The sequence below is a fragment of the Panulirus ornatus genome, chromosome 11, assembly GCF_036320965.1.
Source record: "Panulirus ornatus isolate Po-2019 chromosome 11, ASM3632096v1, whole genome shotgun sequence".
NCBI classification, from domain to species: domain Eukaryota; kingdom Metazoa; phylum Arthropoda; class Malacostraca; order Decapoda; family Palinuridae; genus Panulirus; species Panulirus ornatus.
In genome coordinates, this window is record NC_092234.1 from 4,939,706 (window position 1) to 4,956,712 (window position 17,007).

General features: G+C 42.0%; 1 long non-coding RNA gene across 2 annotated transcripts in view; it reads right to left on the minus strand.

Moving 5' to 3' along the window:
- The window catches only part of LOC139751232 (uncharacterized), a 179,943-nt gene extending 163,567 nt beyond the window's left edge, over positions 1-16,376 (minus strand). For both annotated transcript variants that reach the window (XR_011713314.1, XR_011713315.1), the window contains exons 1-2: positions 16,349-16,376; positions 13,673-14,013 (exon numbers count right to left, since the gene is read on the minus strand). This is a non-coding gene — a long non-coding RNA (uncharacterized lncRNA). The remainder of the gene's footprint in view (positions 1-13,672; positions 14,014-16,348) is intronic.
- Positions 16,377-17,007: the final 631 nt, after the last annotated feature.

The following is a 17,007-nucleotide window of genomic DNA, read 5'->3' on the forward strand; positions in this document are numbered from 1 at the left end:
TGACTTCTCTCCCCCAGCCCTTCACTCCTCTGAGTCACAGCACCCTTGTCTCCTTCCCTCCACTGCTCCAACGTCACTCCAACACTCTTCCCTTCACCGCCACCAACAGATACCGCCAATAACACGTCTACATGAGCACCCCCTTCTCTTTTTTTAACGCCATATTCTCCTCTGACCACAAACATGCATATAACTATGTAAGTTTGTACTCTCTGGCACACAAAAACTAATTTCTATTCATCTCTGGACACAAAGGACTATAAACGGTAAATCCTGTCAGTCGTTATTAACCAAATATTTATTTATAGGAAGTTATAGTTTACGGTTAAGACTGACACTTGTTTCTTGTGAGTCCCGACAGGTCTATGTCCAGCCCAGTCCTTTGTCTTCCTGACGGATGGTTCACTGAAGCTTAGCAGTTGCTATGTATGATGCTAGGTTTCTCAGCCGTAGACTTCTTATATATATATATATATATATATATATATATATATATATATATATATATATATATATATATATATTGTTAGTCGAAGTTATCAATATAGCCTTAATACACAGAAATGCTCTCAAAGCATACATTCAAATTTTGTCTCAAAACTTAATTCGTTCTTGTTTTGAGTTTTAAATAATGCGAATTACCAAAGAGAGAAAAAAATGCAACATAACTTCTACCGAATATTTCTTTGTATGATTAATTCTCCCAGACTACTAACTTATTATCGTTATTTTTTCTTCATCTTCTTCCATTACTACAGTTCGTAGACGGATTTGCGATTTAGCGCTGTTTTACCACGAACATGGTCGTACCACAAGTGATTGTACCACTTATGGTCGTACCACGGGTGGTTGCACCACTTATGGTCGTACCACAGGTGGTTGTACCACTTATGGTCGTACCACAGGTGGTTGTACCACTTATGGTCGTACCACAGGTGGTTGTACCACTTATGGTCGTACCACAGGTGGTTGTACCACTTATGGTCGTACCACAGGTGGTTGTACCACTTATGGTCGTACCACAGGTGGTTGTACCACTTATGGTCGTACCACAGGTGGTTGTACCACTTATGGTCGTACCACAGGTGGTTGTACCACTTATGGTCGTACCACAGGTGGTTGTACCACTTATGGTCGTACCACAGGTGGTTGTACCACTTATGGTCGTACCACAGGTGGTTGTACCACTTATGGTCGTACCACAGGTGGTTGTACCACTTATGGTCGTACCACAGGTGGTTGTACCACTTATGGTCGTACCACAGGTGGTTGTACCACTTATGGTCGTACCACAGGTGGTTGTACCACTTATGGTCGTACCACAGGTGGTTGTACCACTTATGGTCGTACCACAGGTGGTTGTACCACTTATGGTCGTACCACAGGTGGTTGTACCACTTATGGTCGTACCACAGGTGGTTGTACCACTTATGGTCGTACCACAGGTGGTTGTACCACTTATGGTCGTACCACAGGTGGTTGTACCACTTATGGTCGTACCACAGGTGGTTGTACCACTTATGGTCGTACCACAGGTGGTTGTACCACTTATGGTCGTACCACAGGTGGTTGTACCACTTATGGTCGTACCACAGGTGGTTGTACCACTTATGGTCGTACCACAGGTGGTTGTACCACTTATGGTCGTACCACAGGTGGTTGTACCACTTATGGTCGTACCACAGGTGGTTGTACCACTTATGGTCGTACCACAGGTGGTTGTACCACTTATGGTCGTACCACAGGTGGTTGTACCACTTATGGTCGTACCACAGGTGGTTGTACCACTTATGGTCGTACCACAGGTGGTTGTACCACTTATGGTCGTACCACAGGTGGTTGTACCACTTATGGTCGTACCACAGGTGGTTGTACCACTTATGGTCGTACCACAGGTGGTTGTACCACTTATGGTCGTACCACAGGTGGTTGTACCACTTATGGTCGTACCACAGGTGGTTGTACCACTTATGGTCGTACCACAGGTGGTTGTACCACTTATGGTCGTACCACAGGTGGTTGTACCACTTATGGTCGTACCACAGGTGGTTGTACCACTTATGGTCGTACCACAGGTGGTTGTACCACTTATGGTCGTACCACAGGTGGTTGTACCACTTATGGTCGTACCACAGGTGGTTGTACCACTTATGGTCGTACCACAGGTGGTTGTACCACTTATGGTCGTACCACAGGTGGTTGTACCACTTATGGTCGTACCACAGGTGGTTGTACCACTTATGGTCGTACCACAGGTGGTTGTACCACTTATGGTCGTACCACAGGTGGTTGTACCACTTATGGTCGTACCACAGGTGGTTGTACCACTTATGGTCGTACCACAGGTGGTTGTACCACTTATGGTCGTACCACAGGTGGTTGTACCACTTATGGTCGTACCACAGGTGGTTGTACCACTTATGGTCGTACCACAGGTGGTTGTACCACTTATGGTCGTACCACAGGTGGTTGTACCACTTATGGTCGTACCACAGGTGGTTGTACCACTTATGGTCGTACCACAGGTGGTTGTACCACTTATGGTCGTACCACAGGTGGTTGTACCACTTATGGTCGTACCACAGGTGGTTGTACCACTTATGGTCGTACCACAGGTGGTTGTACCACTTATGGTCGTACCACAGGTGGTTGTACCACTTATGGTCGTACCACAGGTGGTTGTACCACTTATGGTCGTACCACAGGTGGTTGTACCACTTATGGTCGTACCACAGGTGGTTGTACCACTTATGGTCGTACCACAGGTGGTTGTACCACTTATGGTCGTACCACAGGTGGTTGTACCACTTATGGTCGTACCACAGGTGGTTGTACCACTTATGGTCGTACCACAGGTGGTTGTACCACTTATGGTCGTACCACAGGTGGTTGTACCACTTATGGTCGTACCACAGGTGGTTGTACCACTTATGGTCGTACCACAGGTGGTTGTACCACTTATGGTCGTACCACAGGTGGTTGTACCACTTATGGTCGTACCACAGGTGGTTGTACCACTTATGGTCGTACCACAGGTGGTTGTACCACTTATGGTCGTACCACAGGTGGTTGTACCACTTATGGTCGTACCACAGGTGGTTGTACCACTTATGGTCGTACCACAGGTGGTTGTACCACTTATGGTCGTACCACAGGTGGTTGTACCACTTATGGTCGTACCACAGGTGGTTGTACCACTTATGGTCGTACCACAGGTGGTTGTACCACTTATGGTCGTACCACAGGTGGTTGTACCACTTATGGTCGTACCACAGGTGGTTGTACCACTTATGGTCGTACCACAGGTGGTTGTACCACTTATGGTCGTACCACAGGTGGTTGTACCACTTATGGTCGTACCACAGGTGGTTGTACCACTTATGGTCGTACCACAGGTGGTTGTACCACTTATGGTCGTACCACAGGTGGTTGTACCACTTATGGTCGTACCACAGGTGGTTGTACCACTTATGGTCGTACCACAGGTGGTTGTACCACTTATGGTCGTACCACAGGTGGTTGTACCACTTATGGTCGTACCACAGGTGGTTGTACCACTTATGGTCGTACCACAGGTGGTTGTACCACTTATGGTCGTACCACAGGTGGTTGTACCACTTATGGTCGTACCACAGGTGGTTGTACCACTTATGGTCGTACCACAGGTGGTTGTACCACTTATGGTCGTACCACAGGTGGTTGTACCACTTATGGTCGTACCACAGGTGGTTGTACCACTTATGGTCGTACCACAGGTGGTTGTACCACTTATGGTCGTACCACAGGTGGTTGTACCACTTATGGTCGTACCACAGGTGGTTGTACCACTTATGGTCGTACCACAGGTGGTTGTACCACTTATGGTCGTACCACAGGTGGTTGTACCACTTATGGTCGTACCACAGGTGGTTGTACCACTTATGGTCGTACCACAGGTGGTTGTACCACTTATGGTCGTACCACAGGTGGTTGTACCACTTATGGTCGTACCACAGGTGGTTGTACCACTTATGGTCGTACCACAGGTGGTTGTACCACTTATGGTCGTACCACAGGTGGTTGTACCACTTATGGTCGTACCACAGGTGGTTGTACCACTTATGGTCGTACCACAGGTGGTTGTACCACTTATGGTCGTACCACAGGTGGTTGTACCACTTATGGTCGTACCACAGGTGGTTGTACCACTTATGGTCGTACCACAGGTGGTTGTACCACTTATGGTCGTACCACAGGTGGTTGTACCACTTATGGTCGTACCACAGGTGGTTGTACCACTTATGGTCGTACCACAGGTGGTTGTACCACTTATGGTCGTACCACAGGTGGTTGTACCACTTATGGTCGTACCACAGGTGGTTGTACCACTTATGGTCGTACCACAGGTGGTTGTACCACTTATGGTCGTACCACAGGTGGTTGTACCACTTATGGTCGTACCACAGGTGGTTGTACCACTTATGGTCGTACCACAGGTGGTTGTACCACTTATGGTCGTACCACAGGTGGTTGTACCACTTATGGTCGTACCACAGGTGGTTGTACCACTTATGGTCGTACCACAGGTGGTTGTACCACTTATGGTCGTACCACAGGTGGTTGTACCACTTATGGTCGTACCACAGGTGGTTGTACCACTTATGGTCGTACCACAGGTGGTTGTACCACTTATGGTCGTACCACAGGTGGTTGTACCACTTATGGTCGTACCACAGGTGGTTGTACCACTTATGGTCGTACCACAGGTGGTTGTACCACTTATGGTCGTACCACAGGTGGTTGTACCACTTATGGTCGTACCACAGGTGGTTGTACCACTTATGGTCGTACCACAGGTGGTTGTACCACTTATGGTCGTACCACAGGTGGTTGTACCACTTATGGTCGTACCACAGGTGGTTGTACCACTTATGGTCGTACCACAGGTGGTTGTACCACTTATGGTCGTACCACAGGTGGTTGTACCACTTATGGTCGTACCACAGGTGGTTGTACCACTTATGGTCGTACCACAGGTGGTTGTACCACTTATGGTCGTACCACAGGTGGTTGTACCACTTATGGTCGTACCACAGGTGGTTGTACCACTTATGGTCGTACCACAGGTGGTTGTACCACTTATGGTCGTACCACAGGTGGTTGTACCACTTATGGTCGTACCACAGGTGGTTGTACCACTTATGGTCGTACCACAGGTGGTTGTACCACTTATGGTCGTACCACAGGTGGTTGTACCACTTATGGTCGTACCACAGGTGGTTGTACCACTTATGGTCGTACCACAGGTGGTTGTACCACTTATGGTCGTACCACAGGTGGTTGTACCACTTATGGTCGTACCACAGGTGGTTGTACCACTTATGGTCGTACCACAGGTGGTTGTACCACTTATGGTCGTACCACAGGTGGTTGTACCACTTATGGTCGTACCACAGGTGGTTGTACCACTTATGGTCGTACCACAGGTGGTTGTACCACTTATGGTCGTACCACAGGTGGTTGTACCACTTATGGTCGTACCACAGGTGGTTGTACCACTTATGGTCGTACCACAGGTGGTTGTACCACTTATGGTCGTACCACAGGTGGTTGTACCACTTATGGTCGTACCACAGGTGGTTGTACCACTTATGGTCGTACCACAGGTGGTTGTACCACTTATGGTCGTACCACAGGTGGTTGTACCACTTATGGTCGTACCACAGGTGGTTGTACCACTTATGGTCGTACCACAGGTGGTTGTACCACTTATGGTCGTACCACAGGTGGTTGTACCACTTAAAATGCTCTCTGGTATAGACAACAGAATTCCTCTAACACACTCTCAAAAACTCTTATCTTCTCATAGCTAAGTCACTTGTTTAGTATGGAAATATGTATTGTAACTCCTCACACCTTGACCATAAAGATATATTACCGACGTGTAACACATAATTTAATGATGTGGTGTTCACGAAATTCTCCCCACGACGCTACACTCTTAGTTCATGTCCACCAAGAGGAAAGATCTGCACCAAACACCTTCTCGTCGTAATAGTTATGGAAAATGACTGAAAAGCTGGGGGGTCGGGTGCTCCATTTTCTAAGGTGTATAAATTCTTTCAATGATGTTGAAATCAAGAGATAGAAGGAGCAAATGAGAAGATCCTATGGTGTGTTAGGAGATGACTGACTGAATATGAGTGCGGGGAGACACAAGATCACTGATAGATGAGATGGCGAGGGAAGACATAGCCGTGAGGGTAACCACTGTTCATAGGGAAGCCTCGAGATTTCTATCCACAGACAAACACAATCCAATCATGTTTTCACTCAACGTGAACACATAACAAACCTACACCGGGTTGAACCTACACCAGGTTGGTTTACGATACATCTATGAAGGTATTGTAAATTCCTTCCTATGCTACTCACGCATGTTTACCAGGATAACGTAGTCTACAACACGTGCTGTATTTAGCACAGTAGATACTGGGCTATTTGACCGGCAGGAGACGCTGTAGTACTAGGTTATTTGACCGGCATAAGACATTAATAATCAGACCTTTTTTTTCAAATGGCTTTATTTAATAGGTACTTATGAGGAGTCCTTTAACTAACTTAATCAGTTCTTTTATATCTTGTGACGAATACAATTTCTAATGATAAAGTTATCTGTACAGATATGTAACTTTATGTACATTTTGGAAGACAGAAATCACACACACACACACACACACACACACACACACACAAACACACACACACACACACACACACACACACACACAAACCATTAAAGGGTGCAGAACTTGTCTGTCAACACCGCCATTATGGTCGCCAAGCCCTACACTAATGTTTCGGAACGTCACCCTTCATGGCCTGCAACCTTACGCCCTTTATCCCTCCACCGGGTCAACAAAGTGCCAAGTAGACGAGATGAAATAAAAAGATGGATTTCTCAATTACGACGTAGGTGTGAGGAGATGAAGGAACCGAGATAACAAAGATAAAAGAGAATTAATGTTGGTGATAACTGGAGTCAGTAAAGCTTGACATGAGTAATTATACAGAGTTACTCATGAGTCATGGGTCCAGGGTGGTGAAGAAAGTGAGTCAGGGAAGCAGGTGAGTACCAGAATGATAAGGTGAACATGACACGTGGTGAGAGAAGGACTTCGTGTAGACTGATGATGCAGGAGCCACGGATTGATGTCTTAAAGCAGAGACGTCAGTCATGGTGTCACAAGCAGACATCACACCGGTGATGTCTCTGGCAGACGTCAAGGATGGATGTCTTAGGCAGACGTGAATACTGATGCCTTAGAAAAACCACCTCTGATGCCTTTGGCAGACGTCAGTGCAAGATACTGATGATTAGGAAAGATAAGAGAGAGAGAGAGGCTCAGGGCTTGAAGGGTGTATGGAGTTAGCCAAAGTCAAAATTGTACACTTATGTGTACAGTCGTCTACAGAAGCCAAGAGACATGACCACCTTCGTATTTCTCTCTCTGCTGTCTCCCAAAACTGAATAAAACCAAATACAAAATCCTTTAATTTCTGTGAGATTAAAATCCATGACAGTATTCCCATCCCCTCATTAGCATAACATCACAGAAAAATCCCAGTTTTGCAGCATCGTATAAAAAGCCAAAGCAAAATGACTTCACAACACCACAAAATCCCTCCTCACATCCACGGCATAAATTCACGTCAAAATCTTTGAACCAGAGTTCACCACAAAATCCCTTCTCCTCTCTGTAACAATAATCCACTATGAAATCCCTACAGTAAACCACGTTCCACTACAGTATCCTTTCTTTTTTTGTAATACAAAACCACCGTAAAAAACCGAACTCTGAACCACATTTCCATAACAAAATCCTTTCTGTTCACGACGAAATACCAAACCTGCAACACACACTCTACATCTCCAGGAGAGAGAGAAGAGAGAGAGAGAAAAAAAGACAAATCTGAGTCAGAGGATTATCGTCCAAGATGAGATGTTCAGGTCATATTACAAGTGGCGTACCCTCACCACGGACGTGGTCAGCAGACCAGCCGCGCAGACCGGGACCTGAGATTTCTTCGTCTGGTCTTTAGCCTCTGGCGGCGTGCTCTATGGTCATGTTTTGGGTCCTCTCTTGTTTAAATATCTATTATTTCACTGAATATTAGTCTTCTCTCTTGAGTTATATGTTTAGTGTTACGTATTTTTCTTTCTCTCTTCTTCTCTTTCATTTATTGCCTTTCGCTTTTATACTTTTCATTCCATGATCTCATATTTCTTCCTTCCGTCCTTTTTGTTACATTTCTTGTCTTATTTAATATCCGTTCGTCTTGTACTTCAATCGGTCTGATTCAAATGAACTGTTATACTGACTTACTACATGTTTTGTGTATACATTCATATGTTTTACCTCGTGTGACTTTGCAAATTTCGTCTTCTGATTTCCGTCCAACACTGATTAAGGGCATCTTTAACAAGGTCTCAGACAAAGATAAGGGGCGGAATATATTCCACGTAAACGGCGGGGACAAGGAAACGTTCCGTACATTCTAATGTCTTGATCTACAGACACGCTTTCCCATTTCATTTGCATATTTTCTCATAAGGGGCATTGTAGTAAGACGGACTGGGACCCATCCATTGTCTGGGTTTAGGAGATGTTCGTGATAGATCCCTCTAGCTTGGGGTTTCACACGGCTTGGAACCCAAGCACACACAGTCGAACCTTTACTGTGGCTTATGTGTTTTTATGTCACAATAACCGTTTTCATATATCTTCTTTTAAATTAGTCATCTCCTCATTGTTGAAATGTGATATTCAAACTGCAGGAGGATAATGAAGAATAAAAAGTAAGCTTAACCTTGTAATGTAAGCTTCAACTTAGGGATAATTTGCTGTTTGATCCAGGAATCAACTTCAGTTAATATTCTTATACTACAAATTTCAATAAAAAGCCACACCTTCTTATGCCGTTACAATGGAAAATACCGCATATGAATCAACTGTCAAAAAGGTGACCAGTTCTGCAGTGATTGTAGAGAATCAACTCTAAAACCATCGCATAAGATCGAACCCTAAACCACAAAAGTCATGTGTACATCCTCTCCGCCACAAAATCTTATCAAATATATTTCAATAATTCAGGAAAGAGACAGAGAAAAAAAAAGAGGGGGTGGGGGGTGGGAGTGCAGAGGCCTAAGGAGTGCGTAATTCATCTCCCGGTAATGTCTCAAGGCGAGATAACGCCGCAGGATACAGCAGGAGGACGTCCTGCTGAAGTGAACTCCTACAGCGAGTCAGCAGGAGGGATGAGTGATGCCCCGGCGTGGGCACCAGATGGATGGCATCACACCCCAAGGTGATGGGATGTGTGCATCACCAGACCTCCTCACCACACGCTCAAGTCGATCAAATATCAATCAATCACCCGAAGGTCATACAAATAACAATAGTGAAAATGAATAAGATATTTGTACTTTGTAATAGTTACCGATAAATCTTTTTTTTTTTTCGATGGGGTAACCATGCTAAAAATTTCAAAGTGCCTAAATTACCCTCCTGGATTAATATTTCGCCCTGACAGTTCTCGGAAGCGTCTGTTACCTCCATCTCTTTCTCAACTGTGAAAAAATATAAGAAACTCTGTGATGGATGCTTATTGCTACCGATTATGAAATATTCAACATCAAAATGCTTTTGAGCTTGGGATACAACCACGCTGTTGCTTCCCTTAAGATAATTATTGCATGTTGTCAGTAATACAGGACTACTATTACTCATAGGTTAGCGGGGTGCTTAAAGGCTGGAGTCTACTCCACAGACGTTTTATTGTTTTATGGTTTTAAAATATCGATTATTTAGATATACAGTGAAAGAGTTCCGCTGACAACGTAATAGAGCCCGTTATAGGCTTTGAGGAAACTAAAGGATGGTCAGTGGAGGTGAGGGAGGTGGACGTGAGAGCGGTATGAAGGGAACTCACGAGAAATGAGGTTACGTGGGACGTTAGGAATGGGTAGTGATGCAGGTGATAAGAATATTGATTATTAGTGTTTCTCACGCTACAGAAGGAATATCGAAGAATGAAACGATACGTAAACTACAGAGTCAAAACGTCCTACCCTAACCTAGCCATATGTACTTCCACCTCGGCACAGACACGCTCGTCTGGTACATACACAACAGAAATAACAGAATCAATCTCGTCCATCACACAGAAAACATAAACATCAGAACCAAGTGGATTTAAATACCTCACAAAAAAGGAAGGTAATATACTGGGAACCGTTTGCCGAGGAGGGCTTAAAACGTATGCAAATAAATACAAAAAGAAACACAAACGGTATCTTTTCCCTACAATAACACCTGTTGTTTACAATAGCACTGCCTCGTCACCCCATGACAGGTGGACAATAGGATGTCACAGACCCATGACAGACCCTCGGCAGAGCCAAACACCACCACCACGACAGACGAGCTGACCTATACAAATCTCAGGCCAGTCAGCAGAACGCTCTCTTAGTTCAAGATTAACGATGTCGTTTTCTATAACGACTGTCTGTAGTAAAGACCGTGTAAGGGTCTTGAATTTATACTAATCAATCTGAACGAACGAGTTCTTTTTATTTCTTAGGAATTGTAGTTTGACTTTGACGGCCTTAATGATTCTACTCAGTTCAGTCGTTAAGCCTAAAGCGTAAAGTACCCAACCAGACCTCTCAATCTATTGTATTCCTCTCTCTCTCTCTCTCTCTCTCTCTCTCTCTCTCTCGTCTCTCTCTCTCTCTCTCAACAGAGCGAGACAAAGCCCAGGGCGTCACATCCCGTGACTCATCTTCCGTCACTCACACCCGCCGCGCCGCCTAGAGAAAGAGGGGGGGAGGAGGAGGGGGGGTGGGTTGTTACCATGGTTGCGGTTAGTGGTCCAGGCTGAGGGGGAGGGAGGGGACTTGGCTGAGGTTGCGGTCAACACAATACCAAGGTACGCAGGTACCAGCTAATTAACCTGTAGAAAAGTGTCATGCTTTGGTTTCTTGTGACCGCTAAATGACTTCCGACCATTGACCCTAACTTATTCTTTATCAAAAAAAAAAAAAAAAATACTTCCATTCTTTCAACGTTTCTTTTTTTTTTTTTGCACATTACCTTAATCAAAAAGTAATCATATGGACATAATTTTCGATCATGATCTTCACCACGCATCCTAATTTCGACATCGTAGGTTCTATGATTATTGTAGTTTCTAAATGACAATTTTCGTAAATGATTTCCAGTATAATAATCAAAAATTCTGACTCAGGGTTACCAATTTGATAAGAGTGTCACATATCACTAATGAAGAAATGTCAACTCAAGGATCTTGAAGCGTAAAGGTACTTTATATTACTTATCTTTAATCTAACCTACTTATTACCTACATAATCTATACTAATAATTCCAGTAGAGTGTATTCTGATAACACACATACACACACACACACACACACACACACACGAGCCCAAACAAACATACACGTCTAATGTGAGGTGTTCAGTGTTAGCAATACATTATCCTTTCCAACCTGTCAAAATCCAGAGCCCTCGAGGCAGACTCAATTACTATGATGGACGACCAGGGTGAGGGCTGGGGTCTTGTACTCCCTCCAGAGGAACCTACTCCACCCACCTACCATGTACAGAAAGAACCTTCAACACCCACCTACCCTGTACAGAGGGAACCTCCTCCACCCACCCACCTTGTACAGAGAGAACCTTCAACACCCACCAAGCCGGCACAGAGAAACCAAATCCACCCATCTACCCCATGCAGAGGAACCTACTCCGCACCTACCTACATCACCACACAAAGCCCCCACCTACTTTCTGTACTCGATCCTCCAATCTGGTACCCTATGAACTTGACCACTGTAATATGTACGGTACAGTTTCTCTAACAGTCCAACTATCATCACTGCATCTCTAATTTGTGTGTTGTTGAACGGACAGAACTAGTTGGTTATCTGGGCTTTACACCCATCACCTGCCAGGGTCACTAAAATCGTCAGTTATAACCACCAATCAAATATTTGAAGTTCTTCAGGGGTCCGAGATAATTCTAGAAAAAGGTACACTCACTGTGTATTTGGCTCTTGAACCAGTGTGTGTGTGTGTGTGTGTGTGTGTGTGTGTGTGTGTGTGTGTGTAAAGATTCGCCCAGTCTAAGCTTAGCTTAAAACGCAGTGTGTAACCAGAGTAAACAGTAATTTCCACTAATGACTTTTAGAATAACAACTTGTATTCACCGACTCACTTTTTCTCCTTACGATAACATACGCTGAGGCTAGAGTCTCTTAAAGTCTCTATCAACCACCACTTATGACGCATTCACATCCATTCAGGCTACATTACCAACACTTCAATCGAGTTTTATGCCATTATAACACCGTAGAGTCAGTCTACTACGGCGTAGACGATAATGTTTCTGACTTGGTATGTTATAACGTAACAACCCTCTGTGAGAGAGAACTGCGAGAACTCTCTTGTTACAACTTTACAACACAGAGCCAGACCACACGGGAGGATATGGGGAAAGATCGTGAAACCCGAGTTTCTAAAGAATTTAAGGAGAATCTAGGGAATCCCGGCCAAGCTCTGCAAACGCCGGGAGAGAGTTATTGATATAGCGGGCATGAAGGAGAGCGGGGTAATAACCAAGGGGATTCCCTACCATACGATACACTGTCCAATGTATGAATGAATATGACGATCACATTTCAAGAAATAGCACGAAACAAGCCACACATAATACAGGATATGAATTATAGTATGCAGTACAATATATAAAGTATACTACAGAATACAGTATAATTATATAAAACAATCACACTTGATAAGTGCCATTCGATAGCACTATTATAATATATTACTACTAATATCTACTATTGTAATATATCTCAAACTGGTCACATCATGCTTTATAAGACTTCTCCAAAATTTAGAATAAGAGCGTAGGCATTCAAGGTTGGTAAATGTAAAGAAAATTCTTACAACACAAAGATGTGAACAGCTTATACGAATATAACTCATGATATAAACATCTTAATAAAAGTTAAATTTTCGTAGCTACTTTAAAACATTTCTTACCTTTGTAGTACATGGTAGCTGGCTGGAACAACATAACAACATAAAATGAACACTGAACAATGAATGTTGAAACTTTAATACTGAACACTGACCTTGAGTACTGAAAACTGAATATTGAATTTATAAAATATGAACAATGGATCCCGAAACAATGAGTACTAAATATCAAACCCGAATTAGTAAACAGTCAATTATGTTTAACAACGACCATTGAAAGAATTTTTCATTGAATTGAAAAAATATATCGAAATAATACTAATTAGCATAATGATAATGTTCCATTTTTCTTATAGATATAAGCCAATATGCACACTAGCAGAGCAATAAGTTCATAGTTCGCAGTGCCTAATGTTAATAATACAGATTTGTATTTCATGTGCTCAAAGTCAGCAATAAGCTTGTTCTTGAAAAGCTGTAAGTTCAGGTTCAACGCCACATTTGAACTTTAAAAATGAACAGCGTAATTTACTGAGAACATGCTATGGAAATCGCGCTTCAACCTGGTCATAATTGCATGATGAAAAAAAAAAAAAATACGTATTAGATTCAGTTTGTACTTACCAATGAAGACTTCACATGGAGAGCTTGAAACAGTACAATCTTGAAAACAATTTCGTTAGTAGTTTTTGCTTTGTTGTTCGTAGTTTACTTTGTTCTAATACTAGTTTATGCGTTGAGAGTATTGTATCCACAGTTTAATTTGAAACGCCATTTTCAAAAATAGTATTATTAACAAGGGAGACTTGTCTGCATTTGTCAATTACGGTGTAACTAATTTCATAATTTCACTGGTTTCTATCATATTCGCTTATTCTCAGTTTGGTAAATAAAGTGTATACAGATCCACAATTATCATATGAACACAAAACAGACTAATGAATTGATTCGTGTAGTTAATCAGTCTGTTAAATAGTGTATACAGAAGTACAATTATCATATGAAAAGACAAATGAATTAATTCGTGTAGTTAATCAGTCTGTTAAATAAAGTATACAGATCCACAATTATCATATGCACACAAAACAGACTAATGAATTAATTCGTGTAGTTAATCAGTCTGTTAAATAGTGTATACAGATCCACAATTATCATATGAACACAAAACAAATGAATTAATTCGTGTAGTTAATCAGTCTGTCAAATTGTGTATACAGATCCACAATTATCATATGAACACAAAACAGACAAATGAATTAATTCGTGTAGTTAATCAGTCTGTTAAATAGTGAATACAGATCCACAATTATCATATGAACACAAAACAAATGAATTAATACGTGTAGTTAATCAGTCTGTCAAATTGTGTATACAGATCCACAATTATCATATGAACACAAAACAGACAAATGAATTAATTCGTGTAGTTAATCAGTCTGTTAAATAGTGTATACAGACCCACAATTATCATATGAACACAAAACAGACTAATGAATTAATTCGTGTGGTTAATCAGTCTGTTAACTACAGTGTATACAGAACCACAATCATCATATGAACACAAAACAGACAAATTAATTAATTCGTGTAGTTAATCAGTCTGTTAAAAAGTGTATACAGATCCACAATTAAGAGTAAATGTGAATAAGAGCAAGGTTATTAGGTACAGTAGGGTTGAGGGTCAAGTCAATTGGGAGGTGAGTTTGAATGGAGAAAAACTGGAGGAAGTGAAGTGTTTTAGATATCTGGGAGTGGATCTGGCAGCGGATGGAACCATGGAAGCGGAAGTGGATCATAGGGTGGGGGAGGGGGCGAAAATTCTGGGGGCCTTGAAGAATGTGTGGAAGTCGAGAACATTATCTCGGAAAGCAAAAATGGGTATGTTTGAAGGAATAGTGGTTCCAACAATGTTGTATGGTTGCGAGGCGTGGGCTATGGATAGAGTTGTGCGCAGGAGGATGGATGTGCTGGAAATGAGATGTTTGAGGACAATGTGTGGTGTGAGGTGGTTTGATCGAGTGAGTAACGTAAGGGTAAGAGAGATGTGTGGAAATAAAAAGAGCGTGGTTGAGAGAGCAGAAGAGGGTGTTTTGAAGTGGTTTGGGCACATGGAGAGGATGAGTGAGGAAAGATTGACCAAGAGGATATATGTGTCGGAGGTGGAGGGAACAAGGAGAAGAGGGAGACCAAATTGGAGGTGGAAAGATGGAGTGAAAAGGATTTTGTGTGATCGGGGCCTGAACATGCAGGAGGGTGAAAGGAGGGCAAGGAATAGAGTGAATTGGAGCGATGTGGTATACCGGGGCTGACGTGCTGTCAGTGGATTGAATCAAGGCATGTGAAGCGTCTGGGGTAAACCATGGAAAGCTGTGTAGGTATGTATATTTGCGTGTGTGGACGTGTGTATGTACATGTGTATGGGGGGGGTTGGGCCATTTCTTTCGTCTGTTTCCTTGCGCTACCTCGCAAACGCGGGAGACAGCGACAAAGTATAAAAAAAAAAAAAAAAATTATCATATGAACACAAAACAGACAAATGAATTAATTCGTGTAGTTAATCAGTCTGTTAAATAAAGTGTATACAGAACCACAATTATCATATGAACACAAAACAGATAAATGAATCAATTCGTGTAGTTAATCAGTCTGTTAAATAAAGTGCATACAGATCCACAATTATCATATGAACACAAAAGACAAGTGAATTAATTCGTGTAGTTAATCAGTCTGTTAAATAGTGTATACAGATCCACAATTATCATATGAACACAAAAGACAAGTAAAATTAATTCGTGTAGTTAATCAGTATGTTAAATAGCGTATACAGATCAACAATTATCATATGAACACAAAACAGACTAATGAATTAATTCGTGTAGTTAATCAGTCTGTTAAATAAAGTGTATACAGATCCACAATTATCATATGAACACAAAACAGAATTTTGCATCAATTCGTGTAGTTAATCAGTCTGTAGTATCAAATGTATGTATCAAATGTAAGTTCCATACATTAGGTTAAGCTATGAAAACAAAGCTTGTTTTTTCTACTTGTCCCAAGTTGTTAAATTACTTAAAACTTACTTCAGACACAACACTGACATCCTCGTCTTGTTTACAAATTTTGTCTCCGAATATAAATAGCGGCTCAACTTCCTTTAAATCACCTGATGATATATACGAAATGGTCTTAATATCATCATCAAATATTAGTCACTCAGGGTTTATACACTGATCAATGCTCACACTTTCAATAACACAGACTCAGGAATTATATTAATTCCACCACGGACACACTCACACCACATTTGAGGCTGGCCTAACCTCCGTCGTCACACTGTTTTCATTGAGACCTACAATAGGGATAAGAAACCTATACAATAATTAGCAACAAAAAGCATAACGTTTGAGTTGTCAGCTATTCATTTCTACTCCTGTCAACGCCATCTATTGACGACTGTACTAGTTGTATCTCAACCACAAGTGCCTACTAATATTAATCGTTGATATTTAGCTCTTTTCTTATGTTCGTGTACTTGAATAACATAAATCTTTACAGAGATATCGATGGGTAAATATTATCCTCGGATCAGGTAGATCAATGAGCCATTTCAACATCTAACTTTCTCAACATCTTTTATTATATTTACGACATAAGAAAACATTTCGAGTAAAGATTTTCTAATCATTAAAGGAGAAAAGATGTCGCTTTCCTACGGACGTATAGTAAATTTCTAGTCATGAAACTGTCACGATAGTGAAAAATGAAGCTCGTTAATTTACAGCGTTAAACGTCAAATTTTGATGCTTTCCATATATATATATACAGAGAATTGGGCCAGGTGAGGGTAGTCCCTCAAAGGCCCAGTCATCTGTTCTTAACGCTACCTCGCTAATGCGGGAAATGGCGAATAGTTTGAAAGAAAAAGAAAGATATATATATATATATATATATATATA